Here is an 18985-nt window from a genome sequence, read left to right as displayed (position 1 = left end):
TATATTAAAGAGCAACCTAACAAAGCCGTTTTTAGTTTTACATGCAGGAATACATGCAAATGACTTGCATTACAATGAGCTCTGCTGTCCAGGATCTATTTAGTGTCATAAATGCACTACACGTACAATTTAAAGAAAAGAAAGGGGAAAAAGCATCCAAAGTTTGTTTAAAATTGCTTCCAGACTGTTTAAGATGGAGGAAGACTTGTCTCTGCCTGTCAAAGCAGCCTTTGAATCTTCACCAATTGCTGCAGCAGAATAATCCATTCACTGTTAATCCGTGTTTTCAGTACATTCCTATAAGCTTCTTAAATATGGAGATTCCCTGCTTTTTTCCCTATTTCATATCAACATAATATCTTTGTGTTTTGGCCTGACCAAAGACATTTCAAGATCCTAACTTGGACTTGAGAAACTGGGATGGACATTCCTCACTTTTTCCTGACATTTATTAAAAATAATAATAGTTTGTTGCAACCAGTTGTGGCATATAACCAAGTGCTGTAGTTAAGTATAATGTTGTGGTACTTGTACTTTACTTGTGTCTTTCTCTTTTCTGCTACTTCGTACTTCTACTCCACGACATTTCAGAGAACTTTTTATACTCTTACTCTATTGCAGTTATTTGACACATGAAGTTACTTTTTACATGGTTAACACAATATATATGTACTACTAATTCGCTCAGTACTATCTCAAATATTCTCCATATTGACCAATTATATAAATTAATGAGTAATTTTACTTTAATACTTGAGTACCTAACTTTAACCCCTACTTAAGTACAGTATCATTACTTTTTTTTCCACCATTGGTTGCAACCCCCAATTCCTTGCAGTCTCTCACTGAGCTGCAGTACATACACTACATGTATCTTGTTCATTCACCTCATGTAGCTCCACATAATGTAGCATATTCAACATATTTAGTTGTTGAGGTGAGGATACTATGGAACAAACAAAAACACAGGAGAACTTTAGGTTTGTTAGAAGCTAAAGCAAGAGTGTGGGTCTTTAATATATAAGTGGATCTCTGTTACAGTATACTTTTGGGACTTAAAGTTCATTATGTTTCTAATACCACTGTACTTTTTAAGTAAGTATTTGAAAGCAGGACTTTGAGTTACTGAATTTTTTTTATAAATTGATGAGCAATCACTGAATTGTTACTCAGCAAAGCACCAATAGGCTCCTGCTGGTAGTGAGTATTTGATACTGAAAGGATTTTCCTTTTATGGTCTGAATGTTGAAATATTGCGTCACCTGAAGTTTATCTTTCCGGTTTTGATTGCTTAAGATGTACAGTGTTAACACACACCCTCTGTGTGTCCATTCCCCTGGGGGACAGTCCTATAAGATAAAGCAGTTTTCAGGTTGCCAGTGTTTGAGGAATCTCCCATACTCTGTGGTTGACGGCGCAGTGCCCCTGCTGTAAACTCTTTAATTGTGCTGCGAGGTTTGTTCATTGTTTACATTAGAGAGTCTATGACATGTAACATCCCCATGCAAGATGTTTCTGACGTGAGTTAATGCAATGAAGGAACAGCAGTATACTGGATCCCGTTAGCACCTCCCTGTGGCAGAAATTCTTGTAACTAAAATAGAAAAGTAACGTACAACATAAGAATAAAAAACTATAGAGTATACATTATATAATATTTATTATACAAAGAAAAATATATAAATGCAGTATTATACGTGAACTAAGTAAAACATTTAATAACATCAAATAGATTAAGCACATTAAAATAGTAATTATAAAGTGAAGTGTCATAACACAAGAATAACAATAAAAGTAAGATATATTATTGAAATAAGTCAACTAAAATAATTAAATATATTACATTTACAATATAATACTATTGTAAAGAAAGATTAATTATCTTTTAACAATGAAAATATAATGAATCCATTGCTTCTATTTCCAAATAAATATATTAATGTATATATATTGATCTGTCTGCTTATCTGTGCAGTGTAAATTAAATGTGTGTTTTTGTGTTCCTGTAGGGGATGTCAGCGTAGGTATTAAGTGTGACGCCAACATGGTCAGTGACAAAGAGGCCGATGTGGACTTTGACATCATCCCCAACGCCAACGACACGTTCACTGTCAAATACATGCCTCCTGCTGCAGGAAGACTCACTGTGAAAGTCCTGTTCACTGATAAGGTACACACGCAAACAATCAGAAACACAAAGATGTTGATGGTTTGTTCTTATGAAAATCAATGTGACTTTTTTTCCCTACAGGAAGTTCCACAGAGCCCTTTCACCGTGAAGGTCGAGCCCTCTCACGATGCATCGAAGGTCAAAGCAGATGGTCCTGGTCTGGCTCGCACTGGTGAGACACAAACACACACACACACTTTCTTGAACTTTTTTGTTTTATTAACAACACAACATTATTGAGTTCTATATTGACTAACAAATCTGATTTCGATGATGATCAAAACACTCCTAAAAGTTTTTCGGGCATTTCCAGATGCAAAGAAAATATTTTAAATGAACTGTTATCAAACTTAATGAAAGACACATTTAGCAATGGATGCACTTTACAAATGACAAGGTAGTTCAAAATGTAAACCATACTTTGTTGTTTGGTTTTTACCTCTTCACAAACTAAAATGAAAATCCCACATGCACGGCTTACTTTTGGCCATAAATGTTTTCAGAAACATATTTCCAAGAAACATTTTCACAATATAAGCGATATTCCTATATCAAACAACCACTAGGAGTTTTAGATATTGGAGTTGACATCCCAAGGTTTTGTTGTTCAATCAGTGACTAGTATCCACCAAGTGTCCATTGCTGGTAAGGGACCACTTGCTTCTAAAAATCAGCTCTGTGTGCACTTACCATTTTTTATTTAATTAGTTTTACCTTGTGTCTGTTATTTCTCTCTCCCTGTGCAGGTGTGGAGGGCGGTAAGCCGACTCACTTCACAGTGCTGACTAAAGGAGCCGGTAAAGCCCCGCTGGATGTTTCCTTCTCCTCTCCCGTGAAAGACTTCGACATCATCGACAACTACGACTACTCCCAGACTGTCAAATACACACCTGTACAACAGGTACGCCAGAGAAATAGCAGCACATGAGGATATATGTAACAGATGCATTAAACATGCTCCTGATCAATAGCTGCGTAAAATACACACCTGACCGGCAAACGGTAGAAAAGGTACAATAAATGCACATGTGGGATTTGTGTCTTTTATCAGTCAAATAAGATGATGGTAAGTTTGATCACTAAGCTGTGCAAATCAATCTTTTCTATGTCCAATCAAGTAAATTCAATGGTTTAGTCTGTCTACCTTTTATATTTTCCTATTTACTGTCGATATATTTGTATTTTTGCTTTATTATCGATCTTTCTTGAATTCCCTTTGCTGCTTTAACTTCACATGTCCCAGCTGTGGGACTGATAAAGGATTATATCTCTTATCTTCAGTGTTGTATCTGCATGTGTCATGTGTCTGCAGGGGGAGCAGAAGATCGTGGTGACGTACGGAGGAGACCCCATCTCAAAGAGCCCCTTCACAGTGGGTGTCGCTGCACCGCTGGATCTCATCAAAGTCACCGTGGACAACCTGGAAGGAAGTAAGACATCTTTCTCTGCTTCCTGATGGCTTTCTGTCCAAGTTAAAGCATAATTATCAAAAAATGGAGAAAAGTCTTGATGAAATTTAAGTAAATCAGGTTGTGGTTCATTACTTTGTAAACAAAAAGCTCAACAGTAAGGTATACGTCAAAATGCATGTGTGTTTGAAAGTAGGGCAGGTTAATGAAATGTTTGAATGAAGTGTTGCTGTTGTGTAATGCACCACCAGAAAATGTATTAGATTGATATTGTTACTAACATGATGAATAAATAATAAATGTGCTTCAGGAGCGGAGGTGGATCAGGAGCAGCAGTTTATGGTGGACACAAAGGGTGCAGGAGGTCAAGGTCGTCTGGAGGTGACAGTGGTGAGTCTTCAAATCAATATCAGCTTGAATATTATCCCAGGGTTAGTTTACATAAAGGAAAGTATAAAAAAGTGTTAAAAATGTTATTTAATTAATTGTTCTTGCTCGTGTTACCAGCTGAGTCCCAGCCAGCGGACGGTGAAGTGCAAAATGGAGCCTCAGCCCGGTAAAGCAGACGTCAGTGTGGTACGCTACACCCCCACAGAGGAGGGGGTGCACGCTGTCAACGTGTCCTACGACGGACACCCCGTACCCGGGAGCCCCTTCCCTGTGGAGGCCCAGCTGCCCCCAGACCCCAGCAAGGTCAGCATCTTTCTCTCTACAACCATGTTTCTTTTCCTCCTAAAGGACCACATTAGATCCTAACAATTCAATTTCTATTTCTATATTTATACATATATAATTTATATTTTCTACAATAGAAATATCATCCTCCATGATTATGGGCACATTTTCTTTTATGATTACCAGCATGAAAAGGGGAATAAAATCACCAAAATGAAATAATCAATTTTTTAACAGTCTATTCAGCCAATTTCCTTTATTACAGAAGCGTAAAGAGTGTTTATTATATATAATAATGCATGTACATTAATATCTGCAGTGTAAATCTATCCAACTAACGTATGTTATTTCCACCGAGTAATAGTTTACTGTATCCTTAATATTTACTTTTTTTGTTGAAAGTCTGGGATGTCTAATGGCTCTGTGCCTGGAAACGGGGTGGGAAGGATCATTGAAAAGCAAAGAAAGCAAACGGCAACACAAAAACAATCATGAAAATAACATTTATATGTGTTGTAATAAAAATGGCAATGAAACCCTCTGTATGTTACCATCACTGGCCCCCCCCTCCCCCCCCCAGGTGAAAGCGTCTGGCCCCGGTCTGAAGGGGGGTCTGGTGGGAAACCCTGCAGAGTTCTCCATCGACACAAAGGGCGCGGGCACCGGGGGTCTGGGTCTGACGGTGGAGGGCCCGACAGAGGCTAAGATAGAGTGTTCGGACAACGGGGACGGAACCTGCTCCGTCTCCTACCTGCCCACGGAGCCCGGGGACTACCTGGTGAACATCCTGTTTGAGGAGGTCCACATCCCCGGGTCGCCGTTTAAAGCCAACGTCCAGATGCCCTTTGACCCCTCAAATGTGGTGGCGTCGGGGTCGGGCCTGAAAAGAGCCAAGGTGAGCAGCCGGAGAGGAAATAGAAGGAGAATTATGCTTTTTTTTTTAGAGACCTGATTAAACATTAAGCGGTTTAAATATGATATTGGATCAATTTTGGATCATTTTAGAAAAGATGATGTTGTTGTATTATTTGTTTTTTTCCCAACCGTTTGCTAGTACCTTTTCATTTTAGACCCTCACTCTCACTAGATCATAGTTATCATAGTATTCAGAGTCTCCCACAAAACCAAACTGCTACTTTTCAGAAAAAATATCAATATATAATTCAAAAAGATGGCAAGAACAGCATACGGGTTCCGACCATTTTTAGAGAAGGCTAAGTGAATCAAATGTTTCTTACTTATACGAGATATATATTACCTTAGGACGGACCATTTTATATTTGGTTCATTCTGAAGTTATATCAAACTGCAACATTGCGCGATATCTTGGCATTTGTTCAGTGTTTGTAAATAGATGAAAACATAATCATGATCCCATACGCATACAAGTATTGAACGAAACTGAGGGGGATGAGGGGCCTATTTTTTCCAAACTTTGTCTGTTTGTTCCAAGCCCCCAACCCAGATCATAGCAAATTGTCCAAGAGGTTCCAGTGTTCCAGTGTTCCTGTGTTGATTGTGAGGAGATTATACGAAGAAAGGTTTAAAAAAATAAAACAAGGGAATATTACTTTGGCTCCTTCTCACTTCTCAGTTAAGATTTGCAGAGATGAATTTCGACCCTTCGCCTCTTTAAATGACAAGCTTTCAATTTTAGATTCTAGATAAAGCTTGTGGTGTGTGCAGGTTGGAGAGACCAGTGTGGTGAATGTGGACTGTTCCCGGGCCGGAGCGGGACAGCTCAGCCTGGAGGCGGCGCTGGACACCCCCCCCACCAGCCCCAAGGGGTCTGCCCCCCGCACCGGTAACACCAACACTATTCTCCCTCACCAGTAACCAGTATACACACTGATAGCTGTGAACGTCCTTAATGGTGCACTTCTTTATACATGTTAGATATAGTTCACTGTTTCCAGGCAACCATTTGGTGTAAAGGTTAATTATGTTTTTATTCCCTCATTAAATAGTCAGTGTGATAAAACAAAATGTCTGGAAAAAATAACCAAATTAATGTATTTGTTATTTTATTTTTTTCTGGTGTCAAAATGAACACATTAATGAATTCAAACAGCCAGTTAGCCAGATCTTGCTGGGATTTTGAATCAGGAATGTCAAAATGGTATCCTAATTTGGAAAAGTCTTAATGTTCACCTGAAGTTCTCTGACTCATATTGTGCTAAATTAAAACAAATGGCTGTCTTGCAGTAGAAAACTACAAGCATAGTCCTTTAACTGGTTGATAGAAAAAAAATAAAAAATTCTACAAAACTATTTGTGTTAATTATACAACATAGTCGTCTTTTACATATATTCTTTTGTTGGTGGTTGAAGTTTTATTAAGTAACTCTGAGTTTGTGAAATTCAGACTTCAGTGTTCTGATATTAATATAAAAGAACTGCACTGTGTTGCTGCAGGTGTTAAAGCTAAGACGGAGGTGTTGGACAACAAAGACGGGACGTACACGGTGACCTACGTCCCGCTAAGCGCCGGCATGTACACGCTGCTACTGAAGTACGGGGGCAAGGCCGTGCCTGGGTTCCCCGCCAAGGTGACGGCAGATCCTGCCGTCGACACTTCTAAGATCAAAGTGTTCGGACCCGGAGTGGAAAAACAAGGTGCAGTATGGGTAATCTGTTGGTCAATATGTATCTTTGTAAACTACATTTTGTTTGAAAAATCTGTGGACTGTCCCTTTAATCATGCGTTTCTCCTCCAGCCATTTTCAGAGAAGCCACCACAGAGTTCACGGTGGACGCCCGTCCTCTGAGCCGGCGGGGGGGGGACCACGTGAATGCGGAGGTGAAGAACCCGTCCGGAGCGCTGACGGAGTGTCAGATCACCGACCGGGAGGATGGCACATACGGCGTGGAGTACACGCCGTTTGAGAACGGTAACACAAACCGAGACTGAAAACACTCATCAGGTGGACTCAGGTCACTGGACCTGAACTCCAGTCAGAATACAAACCAAAAAAAAAAATCAAACAAGATTCACTGTTTTAAAAATAGTTGCAGTATACATACTGTGCTGGTTGAAAATGGCTTTGCATTTGGTTTACAGCGCTTTATGACTTGACAGTTTAGGACTTTGGACCTTTGTGCAAAGTCTTAAGACTTATTTGCGCCTTGCAAAACAATGAGGTGGTCCCATCTCTGCTAAACATAAATCTGTAATCATTACCAAATGATCTAATTGTAACCTATAACAACCCATCGTGCTGTGATAATCAGCGCCTCTATTTCCTGGTGTGTGTTTCAGGCGTCCACAGCGTGCAGGTCTTCTACGACGACACTCCGGTTCCTAAGAGCCCGTTCAGGGTGACGGTGGGGGAGGGATGTGACCCCCGCAGGGTGGTGGCTACCGGCCCCGGGCTCCAACAGGCCCTGACTGACGAGACCAACAACTTCAACATCATCACCAGGTACTGTCAGGAGCAGACGAGTAGAGAGTAAAACGTGAACTTCGTGGAAGGTGAACGTTCTTTAACTTGAGCTCAAACTAATGCTGACTTTGTGTGTGTTGATCCTCTCCAGAGGGGCCGGTATCGGTGGTCTGGGCATCACTGTGGAGGGTCCATCAGAATCCAAGATGTCCTGCAAAGACAACAAAGATGGCAGCTGCAGCGTGGAGTATGTTCCCTACACCCCCGGCCTCTACGACGTCAACATCACCTACGGAGGAGAGCACATCCCCGGTGAGATAACGGATTCAAGGAGGCCCTATTCTGCTTTTTGGGAGTTTCCTGCAGTGTTACAAAGGTTTTTGTGAATATAAATGGTCTGCAAAGGCTAAAATCCCTGTGTTTCTCTCACACACACTCATTCGCCCCCCCCCTATGATGAAGTAGTTTCATGATGCCCATTTTTTTGGTCGGCACATGACTTTGAGCCATCACAATAATATAGTAGGTATAATAATGTTGATTCGAATACTTGATTAGAAAAAAATACTGTGTTCATATATAACGATCTATGTTGGGGACTTGTTTTTAATTTAGTTATTGGATTTGACAATATTTAAATTATAGAAAATTAACAAAATGTACTTTACGTTTTAATTTAGGTATTAAACCGATACAGTCTAACTAGATCTGTTTATTTCCTAAATGCCCTTTATGTCGTTTCCCCTGTAACGTAATAAATGTTATGAACTTAGTGTTGTTCAGTGAATGTTTAAAGGATGTTGTTGATGTTATTGGCTGATAAACGAAGTGCCAGGTCTTTGAAACAAATTTTTTAAAGATGTGGTTGAAGTTAAAAAGCCGCAGCTCTCTTTAATCGACTTCGTCCAGGAAAAGATCAGCGTGGTTTCTCGTTCGACAGCATCAGGATGCAGAAACCACATTACCCAGAAACCACGTCAACCAGATCCAACTCGCAAAGAATTTAACAGCAGGACAAAACTTTATAGAGCTCATAATTAGTCAGTAGTTAGGCGTTTGAGAATCTAAGGTCAATGCTGCATGGCAAGTTTAAAATCCCAATTATTATTATTAAGGATTCAGCTGCCGGCTATTTTATTGATTATATAATCAAATGTTTGGCCTAGAACCATCAGAAACTTAAAAATCCCCACCATAGTTTTCAAAAACCTAAATTGGCCTCCTCCAAAAGTTTATGTTATGCAATAAAAATGTAAAAACCTTGATTTAAAAAATAGTTTCCATTTATGTATGCAGATTATTGTTTAAAATATAAATGAATGCAAATAAATTGAAAGATAATGTGTGAAACAACCTAAATCTGGAGTTGTTTTTAGTTTTTTTCCAAAAATAATATTTGTTCTCTATATATAAAAATATATATTTAATGTTTTTATGACTTCAACATTTCCTCCTGCAGGAAGTCCCTTCAAGGTCCCGGTGAAGGACGTGGTGGACTCCAGTAAGGTCAAGGTGTCTGGTCCCGGTGTGGGGTCAGGGGTCAGGGCCAATATCCCACAATCATTCACTGTGGACTGCAGGAAGGCCGGCGTGGCGCCGCTTGCCGTGGCCGTCTCGGCTCCTAAGGGTCTGGCAGAGCCTGTGGAGGTGACGGACAACGGGGACGGGACCCACCTGGTGTCCTACACCCCGTCTGTGGAGGGCCCGTACTCTGTGGCCGTTAAATACGCAGAGGAGGAAGTCCCCCGCAGGTACTGAGCACAACCTATTCAGAGAGATCTGTTAGAGATAGAATGGTCTCACATGCAGAGCACACAGGACACACAGTGAAATGTGTTCTCTGCTTTTAACCCATCCTTGTACCAGGAGTCTAGTACTAGGAGCAATAGGAGTGGGGGGGAAGGGGGTTGTCCGGTGCCTTGCTCAAGGGCACCATGGCAGGGCCCAGGAGGTGAACTGGGACCTCTCCAAGTAGCAGTCCACACTCCATATTTATGTCTTTTCGGGGAGTTGAACCGGCAACCCTACAGCTCACAGTCCAAGCCCCTAATGACTGAGCCACTGCCGGACAAACAAAATACTAAATCTACAATATAAACTTTTCAAGACCTTGAATTCTTCTATGGCCCTTGAATGCCTATACTTTGGCATTGAATTTTTAGGGGATAATGAAATATACCTTGTTGAAATGTACAAATAGAAATGTACAAATAGAAACTATTGTGTTGGAAACATTTGGAGGAAAATATTAAGACTTTTATGCTAATTAAGTAAAAGAATACCAAAAGCTGCTTTCTTTTGACTGTAATAAATTAATATTCCTTAATTAAGTTGTTACTTTATTGTAAAGTTGAAAAAAATCGAAAACATAATCAAATTTTTATTTCAGAAATCAGAGCACAATCTGAAATCCTATCCTATTCCCACATTGGGGATTTTTATTGAAGCAAAGTGGGCACTGCAGAGAAAGGGCAACAATCAAATAAGTAGAGTTAAATGTTTAAATAGAGAGGTGAGCACAACCTGTTAAACCCGCAGGGGCTAAAACACAACAATATTCCCGAAACTGTGTCTCAGGGCTTCTTAACATTTAACAACCTATTAATGTGTCATACCCACTTAATTGGGGGCAATTCAGCTAACTGACGATATGAACAATTGTTACCGAAATAAAACGGAACTCTAATGACGAGCGTCTGAATTAGCACTAAGCGAAAGAGTGCTGACGCACTTAGCACATAACTCACGGTAGCAATCTTTTATACTTCATGCAATCTGCACAGATTGCACAGATTCCAATGTTATAAGTATCATCACTGAACGACCAAAACGGGAAAGACAACACACAACTTCACTTTACGGGGCCAAAACGGTGTTCAAGGGCATTAAAACGCAGATAAACGCTGCTGAAGGTTAATCCAATGTCTCTGCGTCACTTTGAAATGATTACTGATAATCCATCATAACATTTATGGCAATAAACTGAGTTTCCATATAGAGTGTATGAGAGCTTCCGGTTTTGGGCATGCTGGCTGCGCATCACTCTCATTCACCAATGGTAATGTTTAGATGGATTTAGGAACGCCCTCTCGATTCTATTGGCTCTAACGGTTCAAAAGAGTCCAAAATCGACCGATGGGTTCCAGAGATATGGCAAATACACCCAAATGACCCCAGAGGTGGGTTTTTTTTCTGAATCTCTCTAAAAAGGTAAAATGTCACTTATTTTGCAACAATCTTGATACAGGGTACTTATTATATGTTAAGTTTGGATTCCTAAAGCTTTTAGTCTACTATCCCATCATTCAAGGGTGGTGTTCACTATTAATAATGGGGGCTTTTTGGACGGAAACTATCATTTACATTTTTTTTATCATGTTCAATCTGAATTTATTTAAAAAAAATTTAAACATCTATGGCATGTCATTTTAGAAATAGGGCTGAGGCCTGAAAAACAGGCTTGGGGTTTAACAGGTTAATAACATAAAAAGTCAAATAAGTACACACCCAAGGTAAAGAAAATAGGTAGCAGCATTATCAAAGTAAACATATACAAATAGTGAAGAAGCAGCCAGTTATAACATGAATAAATGGCTAAGCAGTATATACTCCACGGTCTTGTTCCAGTCAGTATCTGACAGTCCCTCTGTGTGACTCCCCTCAGTCCCTTCAAGTTCCGGGTCCTTCCCACTCACGATGCCAGTAAAGTGCGGGCCAGCGGCCCCGGGCTGACCAGCGGCGTACCCGCCAGCTTCCCGTGGAGTTCAACATCGACGCCAAGGACGCCGGCCAGGGCCAGCTGAGCGTGCTCATCACCGTCAGTGACACACACTCATAACACACACACATTTATAAACAAACCTCTGAATGTTATTTTTTTTCACAGCTACCTTTTTCTAAACCTGAATTGATTAATGAAACCCAAACTTAAATGTAGGAGCTTTAGTGTGTCAAGACTATAGAACGACATTATCTGTTTTTTAGAGATAAAGGCAGCAGTTGTTATCAAAATATGTCAAAGCTTGACAATAAGAGTAGCAAAATATAAAACAGTTATTCTATCCTGAAATGCATTTAATTACTTATGTCATTTTGTTATGTTTAGACTGGTGAAATCAATATTCTGGTGCTATTTAGAGTTGGATTAGTTAGGTTTTTAGGGTATTTGGTAAAGATTAGTTTTAGATGTTTTATAACTTCTAAAAGAAACTAAATTGACGACTTCAAATAGTTCCTTTTATCTGACAAACACCTTAAGATATTTTTATCCTCTGATAAAGAAGTGTCAGAATTTCCTCACAATCTAATACATTTGTATTAAATTGTTGGAAAAAAACACGCAAAACTTTCTCGTGCGCACGAGATGCAAACCTGTTATCCTTTTTTTTTCTATCTATTTTTTATTATTTTTTTCATGTCCCTTTAGGGGCTCCGTATACATGACAGTGGAAACAGGTTAATAGGAAAATGTATGAAACCACTTAAATCTGTAAAGGTTTTTTTTCTGTTTGTGAATATAATAAATACATTCTGTCCCATCCTCCCTCCTCTCAAGGACCAGGATGGCAAACCCAGGCAGCCCACCATCCATGACAATGGTGACGGAACCTACCGGGTGTCGTACATCCCCCACCGGGCGGGCCGGTACACCATCGTCATCAAGTACGGCGGCGACGACATCCCCGCCTCGCCCTACAGAGTCCGAGCCACCGCCACCGGAGACGCCAGCAAGTGCACCGTCACCGGTACGTTGGCACGGAGGAAGATGTAACACAGAGAACATAAATTATCCCAAATATAAATTACGCATTAAAAAGCATTGCTGGAGGGATTGGCCACATTCAAATCATTGAGTAAAATACTCATTCCAAAAAAACACACAACAACCTTAATAAACTGTGCAAGACAGAACATAGTTGACCATGATTTAACTTAAGATAATTACGGTTATATTATACTTTACATTTCAAGCAATAATCAGGTTTCAGCATGAATATCTTTATTACAACTTATACTCCAATTTAAATATTGTTATATATACATTTTTCTCATATTAATTGTTGCTATATATTGTAATAATTGGCAGACACATTTTACTACTTTGCTTTTATGTTTATAAATAAATAATATAAATATATATTTGTATTTTAAGTTATTTCAATGTATTCAAAAACTGTTAAGGAACCAACATTCTTAATTTAACTCATTATCTTAATATAAATATTTATTTTTATTTAAATATTGTTTTATTTAATTTTGAAATATAGCAACTGTAAGAAAACTAAAATGTTTACATTAATTTCTTATTTTATATAGCTCATATTATCTTATCCTATTGTAGTTTATTGTGAAATGGAGCAACTACAAGAATCCAACTTCATAAAACAAACAGATTCTGATTGTTAAACGATTAACTGTCCTCTTCCTGCCCCACCCCAGGTCCGGGTGTGGGTCCCACGGTTGCCATCGGCGAGGAACTGGGCCTGGTGGTGAATGCTAAGGCTGCTGGGAAAGGGAAGGTGAGCTGTGTGGTGGTTCAGCCCGACGGCAGCGAGGTGAGGCCGAGGTGCTGGAGAACGAGGACGGTACATTCGACATCTTCTACACGGCGCCGGCCCCGGGAACTGACGTCATCTACGTCGCTTCGGGGGGGAGAACATCCCACGCAGCCCCTTCAAAGTCATGGTGAGGGGGGGGAATACATTTGTGGTTAGGTTTATACGGCTCTAATGGGGATCCTAAATGGTTTCATGAAAGTCGAGGTCGTCATAAAGCTGAGAACAGTTTTATATAGAGATTTAACTGCGAATATTGTCTATACAGCTATCTATACAGGCTTAAAGGTTTGAATTGTTTAAGTATATTTCTTGTCTTCCAGGCAGCTGCTGGTTTGTATTCATGTAAACATCAACACAAATGACTCTTTGACTGTTGAAGCTTTGTTGAGATTGTATAATCTATAACTGTGAAGATAAACTGCACAATGCAATGTAAATGCAGATTGATTTTGAAAATGGCCAAAAACAATCAGCTGATGCAGCTTTTGGTTTTGGTACTTTTTGACCTCATACCTCAGTTTGCAGGAAAGGATTTACCCACAACGCAGTGTGTGTGTGTTTTTTTTTTTGTGTGGGTGTCAGATGTTAATCATTACTATCGTGTCTTCAGGCTACTGATGAGGTACCCAACATGCAAGAGGAGAGGTCTCTTCTGTCTTCGGCCCTGGAGTTGGGTTCCAGCCCTGGGTACCCAAAAGCACTCACACACACACGTGCACACACACATGAGGCACAACAGAGTCGTAACTGACGTTACACCAAATGTTTCCTACAATTGTCATACACAAATATCAATTAAGGAAACATCCGTTTGATTTGCCTTAAAGGGGCATTCGTAAGGGTTGTGTTTGGCTGTCATACATTTTCATCTAGTATAAAACACATTTTTATGATACACTTTCTTAATCTTGGTCCGACTACATATTCCAACTGGATCTTCATTTATCAGAGAAGAGGAGAAGGTTACCAAATGCTAACGCAGTCCAACAGCACTTATCCTTATAACTGCCTAATTCAATGCTATAACAGTTTTAATTACCTGGTTTGTTTGGGTAGAGGAGCCTTTAATTCAGTTCTGGTAAAAAAACCTCTTGAAAAAACCTAACTGGGAGAAGCTCCAATGACAAACTCCCATTAACCCAAATGACCTCACAATACCAAACTTTGTTTTATGTAACTGATATAATCAAGAGAAAAAAAATCATATTACAATTTAAAGAAAATCACCATACACTATATGAAAACGTGATTTAACACACAGTAGCATAACATTGTCACACACACACACACACACACACACACACACACACACACACACACACACACACACACACACACACACACACACACACACACAGAGCTCCTCTCTCTTGCAGGTCGCTGCTGGGTAAAATCGCCCCTTGCTCTCTCTCGCTCCATGCTAAGTTGGACTTCCTCGCCTGCTTTGCCTCATCCATATCATCGCTTCTCTTTTTGTCTCCCAATCCCAATGGGATTGCAGAAATCACCTAACAGTGTAACGTGAATATAAAAAACAGTCCCAAGTATCTTATCTTTGTGATGCAGGAAGCTTTGCTTGAGGATCATATGTTGTCCTGCAGGGGGATTTCTGTGGTGGTCTGTCTTTCTCCTCTTCTTCAGTCACAATCATCATCATCATCATCATTCTAATTCTAATTCTTCTCTGCTCCCTCGCTCTGCACTTCCAGGATGCCACAGGCAGCAGCATGTTTCTGTTGCAGGGCGCTGAGACTGACCGGAAGTTGTTTCAGGTTGAATCAAAGTGTTAACTTCCTGTCTCTCTGTCTGTCTTCTGCAGGTGAACCAGAAACCCTTGATCCTAACAGCAGCAGCAGCAGCATTAATGGAAGCGGCTTCAGACCGTTCGACATGGTGATCCCTTTCTCCTTCAGAAAGGGAGAGATCACAGGTGATTTATTTTTGATTTTCATTTGAAGCTGAAGTGTTTTTCCATTAAAACACCTTGAACATCTTTCTGTAGTTGGTATGAGAGCGATGGCGTATTGATGATTTTTGTTCTTGTGGTTGTATACATGTAATTTATGGCATTGTTGGTTGTACCTCGACGACCCCCTTTTCAAATACAGTTTGACTTACAGTATGATACAACGCTCTTGAGTTATTGTAAATGTTTGAAGCACACAAGTTGGAAACATCCGATTAGTGTAGCCTAATCTTTATCTGCATATGTGCAGATATACAGGGTTTAAACATCATGAATAGACATGCATAAACCAATACATCCAATCTTTTTTGAGACATTTTACTAAAATCCACAAATATCAAACTCATGATGGGGATAGAGAAACATCAGAGAATCACAGAAGTCTTTAAGATTCATCCATCGAATAGTTGAGATTGTTCTGTTAGGAACAAAGTGGTAGACCTGCCAAGAGATAAAGAGCCACGTGGCATACTTTCATACAAGTAACACAATAATAACACAAATTCAAAAGGAATAATCGGATTGGATCATTGATTATTTACCTGCGTCTTTTCTCTGACCTCAGGTGAGGTGCTGATGCCGTCAAGGTAAATCCGCTCAGCCGCTGATCTCTGACAACCTGGACGGGACGGTCACAGTGCAGTACTCCCCACTGAGGCCGGCCTGCACGAGATGCACATCAAATACAACGGAACACACATCCCAGGTCAGAAACACAGTCTCACACACACACACACACACACACACACACACACACACACACACACACACACACACACACACACACACACACACACACACCCCAGGGTCAGCACACGCTAACAATCTCACAGTTAAGCCATAAATGCATGTCGAACACCTTTATTTTCCTTCATTCAAGCAAAGGAGCACAACCAGAAAAACAGAAAGTAGGTCAAAAGCATGTCAACTGAGGACTACCCCATGTTTAAGTTAAATGCTTTTTTAAAAACTTTTTACAGAGTCTCCTCTTCAGTTCTACGTGAACCACGCCAGCAGTTCCAACGTCACAGCGCACGGCCCCGGGCTCTGCTACGGAGTCGCCAACAAGGTGGCCACATTCACCGTCTTCACAGAGGACGCCTCCGAAGGTAAGTTAGCTACAGGACCCCATCCACGCTTCTCTAGATCTAAGTTCTCCACAAAGAATCAATCACCTTCAAGCTCACTACCTTTTTTCATCCTCCAAAACTCACAAAATCAGAAATGCAAGATTATAATTTAGTAGTAAGTGGTTGCGTTTGTAAGCAGCAGTAAATAGTGACATTCTTTGCATTTTGCATGCAATTCAGTTCAGCGATAACATCCTGTTTCAAATTGAATCTGTCTGTCTGTGCAGGGGGTCTGGACCTGGCCATCGAGGGTCCCTCCAAGCGGATATCAGCTGTGTGGACAACAAGGATGGGACGTGCAGCGTGAGCTACCTGCCCACTCTGCCCGGAGACTATAACATCCTGGTCAAATACAACAGCAAGCACATCGCCGGCAGCCCCTTCACCGCCAGGATCACCGGTCAGCCACACACACACACACACACACACACACACACACACACACACACACACACACACACACGCGCACACGCACGGAAGATGGGTGGATGGAAGTCGTTCCACCCAATCAATTTGTTGATTAGCTTTAAATCGCAATTTCTGAATCATGAATGGTACAAAACAGATAAGTTGTATTTTATTGCTTAGAGCGTTCAACAACACCTTTTTGGTTTCTTATGCCAGCCCCACATAAATGCAGCACAAAAGCCCCAACTCACAATATTAATCAAAGTGCAACATAGTTATTCTATCTGGCTCGGGATTCAGATCATTCTAACATTTTATGGTAACTCTGCTTAAGACAAACTGAGCAGAAAACATATGTTTTTGTTTCTGAGTTCTATCATTAAAAATGTTTAAAGGTCCCATGTCATGCTTTTCCGGTTATTACCTGTCCCCTTGTTGTTTATGAAGGTTTTTTCTGCATGTAAACGGTCTGCAGAGTCACAAACCCTCAAAGTACACCCTGTAGTGAGTAAACTCTAACACAGAAAAGACCTGTCTATGCTGCCCCAGAACGCCTCGTTTTTCTTCCTGGGTACAGTGAAGTGACCATACCTAAAAGGACTAATCCCTGAGCTCCTCACACACACACACACACTCTCTCAGTGGCGAAACTGTGACCCACTGGGGGGGGGGGGGTTGCTAGTGGAGCCTCGCAGCGGCGAAACTGTGGCGCGCTTACACTGTAGGTGCGCCACGTTTGGGGTGGGGGTGCTAGTGGAGCCTCGCAGATGGGGTGCTGCAGCCCCCTCAGCACCCCCCCCTTCCCGCATCCATGGTGCTCAGGCTGAGTTTTGCGATGTCCCCACGCAGCAACCAGGAACGACACCAGTAATAGAGCTCACACTGTCCCCTCCTCACTGCAGCGAGCCGCGCAACGTCCCGCCAACACGACACCCAGACCCCACGCAGCATTGTCATCTGTCTGTTAGCAACCGGAAAAGGACACCAGTAATGACAAACGCCATTGTAACACATAATCACTGATGTTCCGCTGTAACGGTGGTGGACTCATCAGAACAGAGGGGGCGAGCTGACCAATCAGAGCACAGTGGGTTCCTATGAGGGGGGGGGGCAAGAGCTCCAACAAGGCGTGTAGGACAGAGAGTGAATACACCTACTATACAGAGATGCTGTATGAGAAACAATGTGCCTTTGGAACTTTGCACTATGTAAATCTATTCTAGTAGACCTCAACAATGGAGCTGTATGAGAAACCAATGTGCCTTTGGAACTTTGCACTATGTAAATCTATTCTAGTAGACCTCAACAATGGAATTATGATCAGTAGAAATGGCCGTGTCAAGGGACCATTAAGAGTATAGAGCAGAGTAACAAAGGCAGATTTTGATTAACTTTGGATAACAGACCTGTTAAATCGCTTTTTTCAGCTACATGTCCACAGGTGTGTATTTACCTGTGTGTGTGTGTGTGTGTGTGTGTGTGTGTGTGTGTGTGTGTGTGTGTGTGTGTGTGTGTGTGTGTGTGTGTGTGTGTGTGTGTGTGTGTGTGTGTGTGTGTGTGTGTGTGTGTGTGTGTGTGTGTGTGTGTGTGTGTGTGTGTGTGTCAGAGGACAACCAGCGGCGCTCTCAGGTCAAACTGGGCTCTGCGGCAGACTTCTCTCTGGACATTAATGAGACGGACCTAAGCCTGCTGACCGCTAGCATCCTGGCTCCGTCTGGCCGCGACGAGCCCTGCCTGCTGAAGAGGCTGGCCAACAACCACATTGGTAACACACACACACACACACACACACACACACTCAGAAACTCTCCAACTTTCTTTCCCTCTTGACTGTTAATCCCTCTACCCCCTCTCTCCTCCTCCCAGGTATCTCCTTCATCCCCCGGGAGGTGGGTGAGCACCAGGTCAGCATCCTGAAGAACGGCCGTCACGTAGCCAACAGTCCCATCACCATCATGGTGGTCCAGTCTGAGATCGGAGACGCCAGCGCGGTCAAAGTTCACGGCGATGGCCTGGTGCAGGGAACCACCTTCAACAACTCCAACTTTGTGGTCGACACGCGGGAGGCCGGTCAGTGTGATTTTAATTATTTCTTCTTCTTTTTTTGCCATTTTGACGGCATGACTATATTTAGACTTAGGTAGTGGCTTGACCACAGACAGCTTTGTGAGGGTTTACCATTATAATAATGTTTACATTTATTCATGTTTCCCAGAGGATGAAATTGAAAGAAAACGCTGAAATAAGATGTAGAACATGGTGAACATCATACTTGCGCAACATTAG

The 18985-nt window shown here is 41.3% G+C and overlaps 1 pseudogene across 1 annotated transcript in view; it reads left to right on the top strand.

Annotated features, from left to right (window-relative positions):
- Positions 1 to 18985, top strand: part of LOC307038849 (filamin-B-like) — a 79317-nt pseudogene that overhangs the window by 51249 nt on the left and 9083 nt on the right. The window contains exons 17-39 of the transcript XR_013810659.1: positions 2010 to 2170; positions 2252 to 2342; positions 2917 to 3071; positions 3483 to 3600; positions 3890 to 3969; positions 4087 to 4272; positions 4835 to 5149; positions 5941 to 6058; positions 6670 to 6870; positions 6972 to 7145; positions 7514 to 7676; positions 7789 to 7949; positions 9097 to 9388; positions 11302 to 11454; positions 12193 to 12382; positions 13077 to 13322; positions 13806 to 13882; positions 14878 to 15125; positions 15727 to 15867; positions 16142 to 16270; positions 16519 to 16691; positions 18306 to 18464; positions 18566 to 18773. The product of XR_013810659.1 is annotated as a filamin-B-like (transcript). The remainder of the gene's footprint in view (positions 1 to 2009; positions 2171 to 2251; positions 2343 to 2916; positions 3072 to 3482; positions 3601 to 3889; positions 3970 to 4086; positions 4273 to 4834; positions 5150 to 5940; positions 6059 to 6669; positions 6871 to 6971; positions 7146 to 7513; positions 7677 to 7788; positions 7950 to 9096; positions 9389 to 11301; positions 11455 to 12192; positions 12383 to 13076; positions 13323 to 13805; positions 13883 to 14877; positions 15126 to 15726; positions 15868 to 16141; positions 16271 to 16518; positions 16692 to 18305; positions 18465 to 18565; positions 18774 to 18985) is intronic.

The sequence above is a fragment of the Notothenia rossii genome (genome assembly GCF_949606895.1).
Source record: "Notothenia rossii genome assembly, chromosome: 5".
Classification (NCBI taxonomy): Eukaryota; Metazoa; Chordata; class Actinopteri; order Perciformes; family Nototheniidae; genus Notothenia; species Notothenia rossii.
Note: the sequence above shows the minus strand (reverse complement) of the source record. Positions and strands in the feature narration are given on the sequence as shown.